The 5,000-nt window shown below is 41.0% G+C and overlaps 1 protein-coding gene across 1 annotated transcript in view; it reads left to right on the forward strand.

Moving 5' to 3' along the window:
* The window catches only part of LOC119579652 (E3 ubiquitin-protein ligase RNF180-like), a 135,093-nt gene that overhangs the window by 87,385 nt on the left and 42,708 nt on the right, over positions 1–5,000 (forward strand). The gene's annotated exons all lie outside the window — the stretch shown is intronic.

Consider the following 5,000-nt stretch of genomic DNA (forward strand, 5'->3'; position numbering starts at 1 on the left):
TCGATCCATACTTGCGGTGAGGTCACAGAGAGCTTTGCATACCTTGGTAGCGTAGTCCATATTTCTGGGTTGTCATACCAAGAGTCAGTAGATGGATTGTTCTGGCAGCAGGAGCCATGAACTCGTTCAACAAGAGTATTTAGAGATGTCTGTACCTATGCATAAGGACCAAGCTGTATATTTTCAAGGTTTTGATACTGCCAGTTTTGCTCTATGGAAATGAAACCTGGATGCTATCTAGTGTCTTGGAGTCTTGTTTTGATGAAGTCTCTTTGCCAGATCATGGGGTACAATTAGCAGGACCATGTGTCCAACAGATGACGTACCTTGAGACTGGCATGGGACCTGTTACTTGTGTGGTGTATCAACTAAGAGCTTCCATTGCCAGGGTCCCACACTAATGATTCCCTTCCCTTTATGCTAGTAAGGGACACAAGTCTGTACCTGAAATATCCCCTCATGTACAGATCCTCCTGGAGGTGTGGTAGCATGGGGGGGGAGGAGAATTCTGCATGAGAACTACTAGGGGGCAAGTTCCAGTGTGTATCTATTTAACCCATTCGCCCCGTTTGGCATCTATTCTTGCCATGCTCTCAATGGACGCCAACACGTTTGGCATGTAATCTTGCCATGGCATCTATGGGCCCCGTAACGTTTGGCACATATTTTTGCCTTGATGACTGACCATAGACTGACAGTTTATTATTTTTTTCAACCTAATACTTGGCTCTGTTACTAGTCTTATTTGACTGGTTGATAAATATGTGACGTATGTAATTTATGACATATGTAATTGTCGTAATTATTTATGACTTGTAATCATGTGATTTGTTCACACTAGATTGCATGATTATGATGTACCTTGACCTGACTGGCTGGAAACTAGTAATTGCTTTGATTGGTGCATCAGGTCATATGGCGTGATCTGATTGATTAGTCATGTGAATAAAAGGTCAGTCAAAGGCTCATTCCAGCAGAACGATCGCAGCCATGGAAGGTATGAAGGTATATTCTCTCTTATAAGTCTTGTACTAAAGAAAAAAAAACTAAACTTACACAGTGTGACATCACATATCAATACAAAGCTATTTTTGAACATCAAAGTGAAGCTACATTCACTTCTGCTTTTCTTCCTTTTCTGTTGAATGAAATGATAAAAAACATGGTGTGATCTCTTATATGGACAATGCACTACTTCTGAGTATCAAAATGATATTTGGCTTGCTGCTCTGCTTCATTTGAAAGTTTGAAAAAAAAACACAAAAAAACGGCTAAGTCCATACTTTTACATCTCGTGCAAAAACAACACTAACTTTTAGCATCAAAGTGTTGATGTCATCAGATAGTGTAGAGAACTTGGAAGCGATTCAGTATATCGCCTCAATACAAAGGCGAATAGATGCCTAGAAAAAACTATGAGAAAAGTACAGTTTCTACACATTGCCCTTATATAAAATGCAACTTTCATAATAAATCTATGGATAGATTCCTGCAAAAATTATATGATGGTCTTTGCGCCGCCGCGCCGCTCCAGAAAAAATCCCGTTGCGGCGGCCCACGCGGCTGGCAACTATTACCGTGAGCGGCGCTGAGCGACGAGCGAAAAATTCCGGGGCGAATGGGTTAATATTCATTTAAAGTAATCATTAAACAAACAAACAAACAAACAAACAAAAAAAATATATATATAAAACCAGGAAAACAAAACACAAAACAAAAAGGGCCCTATAGTTATTATAAAACTGCCATGAACAAATAAAAGCAATTTCAAAATGAAATGCAAAGCTAAAGGCTTACATTAACTGCTGTGAAAAAAGGAGTCCTAGATGATCCTTTGGTAAAAGACCTTAAAAAATCTTCAAAAACATGGTACAATACACGGTGACTTTTGAAGTAAGGTAAAACAAAAAAAAAAAAAACAAAAAAAAAAGAAAATGGCAAAGGCTCAGAGTAAGCAAAAGCACAAGAATAAAAACAAGCACAAGAATAAAAACCAAGTCCTGAGGGACACTGAATAAAAAATAAATAAAAAAAGTAGAACCATTGAAATAAAATTGCAAGGCATCACTAAATGTACTTATTTTCTTATAAGAAATAGAGATCATATCCAGATTCTAGTAAAATAAAAACATCAGGCTCTCAAGAGCAGTGTCATCCGGTGTTCTCGGGTCAGAAAGAGGGGCAATAATACACACTGACTGCTATAGACTGACTGTATTTGGTGGTAAACTGGGTCATATATATACACTCTGTGATGTCATCAGCCATGTAAAATAATAGTATTAAATAAAATCAGATTACAGTAGTAAAATAACTGGGAGGTTGTCATAACATAAATTAACCCATAACTGACGGGTAGCATTCATAGAGGCCGGGGCCTCGCTGCCGGGGGCTTATATCGTCGCCCGAGCATGCGTGACCACTCATGCCAAATACCAGCATCCCATGCCGTTTCTTCGTAATACTACGAAGATATGTTGTATTTTCAGTTTTCATTATTTTTTACAGTCTCTACTTGCCAAACTTCCTGATAAATCGAGACTAAAGGATATTTTTGTTGTTATATAGACTCCATAGTTGATCATTATTCGGTCTATAGTCCGAATAAATTAAGCAGTGTGCGGCATCATGGAGTTGAAATCGTCGGTTTGTTGCATTTTTTTTGTTTGTTGCATGGTAAAAATGAGAAAGTGTTAAAACCGACTTAATCATACTTTCACTGGCAAAAAAATAATCTTTTGCCGTGATTGTAACCAAAAAAAAATCATGGCATGTCCATACATACTCTATGGCATGTGTGTACATGTCCCCGGCAGATGGTCCCGCCATGCCATGGCATGTGCGTACATGCCACCCATCAGCAATGGGTTAAGAGAGAAAAAAATGAAATAAGATAAAATAAAGATAAAATAATATAGGCGACCATAAATACGACACTTTAAAAGGTGTCACACCTTCACACCATGATGAGTTAGCAAGCAAACTAAGTAACTTATGACAAAAAGTTGAATAAAAGAAATATCTTAAACAGTGATTAGGAATAATAAGATTATCAATAAGAACTGGTAAAAGACAACAAACCGTAAAATTGAAAGTATATATTAAGGGACAAAGAGAATGACAATCAGGCAGACTAAATCAAAAGCACAAAATGAACCAAAGACACATGGAAAGAAAGACTGAGTTAACACTGCACATGAACAAAGACGCCACTTTGAGTGACAAATCCATGGGAGCGAGATATATTGTAGGGAGAGTTGCAAAATGAGAGGATTCCTTACACTTGCATAATCCGGGATTGCCAACTCAGGCTATATGGACACCTAACTATATGGACACCCTGTATATGACCTTGCCATCAGTGTTGTCTCTTTGTGAGACAATCCTGGGTGGAGGACGTGGGACGACCTAGGAGGTCATGGCTTTGGTAGCTCGACGAAACCTGTTGTGAGGATTAGAGATGGGCTGAAGGCCTGCTTGGAGACTCACCATGAGGGACTCTTTTGGCTGGAAGCGATGGGTGGATGCGGCCATGCACCCCCATCGGCGTTAGCCCCTTGATGATGATGATAATGATAGGTGTATATATCTATATATTTGTGTGTCTGTATTTATGTTTGTGTTTGAGTGTACGTATATATACACATGTATATGTATGTATGTATGCATAAATATATGTATATACATATATATATACATATACATATACATATATACACATTGGAACATACAGATGCATATACTTGTATATATACAGATAATATACCCACTTAATACATATGTGTATATATATGTATACATATACATATATGTATATATACACATACTTAACGTGTGGAATTCATGTCGAACAGATTGCGAGTAGAACAACGAAGGGAAGTACAAGAAAACACACGAATATGCCGAAGGCCTTTTCGCTTTAATTGCTTCGTCAGGGCATATAAGACTAGAGCTACATAGAGGTATATATACAAGTACTAGGCGGTCAGGTCACGTCGGTAATCAGGTGTGCGACGACCTTGGCTAGTTCGTGGCTCCCTGTTGCGGTGTTGAAGTTGTTGGTTGTTTGTATGAACGCCGCTTCTACCATCTTCCTTTGTCGTGGGGGCAGGCCTTGTTTAATAATGGAGGCCTGGGACCACTTGGGGAGATGGCCGTCGGAGTCGACGTGAACAACGAAGGCGCTCCTCTTGTCGTGTCGTCGGAGGGCGCTGCGGTGTTGGTCGATACGTTGTTCATGGAGGCCACGTCCTGTCTCACCTATGTATACCTTGTCGCAGCCACCACAAGGTATGCTGTACACTTGGCTGTGAGGTCTGTTGTGGTCTGATCTCTTTTGCCTGACGATGTCTCCGATCTTCTTGCCAGAGGTGGTTGTTATCTTCATAGTATGGCCCACCAGGGCCTCTAGGTGTTCTGCCAGCTGTGAGTGAGGGATGATAATTCTTTGTGTCTTTTCCTGTGTGTCGTCCCCTCTCGATCTAGTCATGATCTTTTCCGCTTTGCGTCGAAGGTGGCTGAGCAAGGCGCGAGGGTAACGGAGGCGCTGGAAAGTGTTGCTGACGTGCTGTATTTCCTCCTCCAGGAACTCCGGGCTGCAGATTCTAAGTGCTCGGAGGAAGAAACCAATGACCACGCCTTCTTTGGTTCGGCTGTTGTGGGCAGAGAAATAGTGTATGTAATCATCTTTATTAGTGGGCTTTCTGTATACAGAGAACACCGGGCCGTCAGGTCTTCTATGGATCAGGGTGTCGAGGAAAGGAAGCTGTTCATTCTTCTCCTCTTCGGTGGTGAACTGTATGGAGGGGTGTACTGCATTTAGTCTGTGGAGGAGTTCTTGAAGGTTCGTTCTGGTTGGTACTACAGCAAGGATGTTGCACTCATCCGCCTCTGCGTGGAGTTTGGCCCGTTCGAATTCCGAGGATGTGAGTACGAGCAAATCCAAGGACTTGCTATGGGCTCACCTCTGTCAGCCGTCCTTGCCCAGCTGTTTATGGAAA

This window comes from Penaeus monodon, chromosome 12 (genome assembly GCF_015228065.2).
Source record: "Penaeus monodon isolate SGIC_2016 chromosome 12, NSTDA_Pmon_1, whole genome shotgun sequence".
Taxonomy (NCBI): Eukaryota; Metazoa; Arthropoda; class Malacostraca; order Decapoda; family Penaeidae; genus Penaeus; species Penaeus monodon.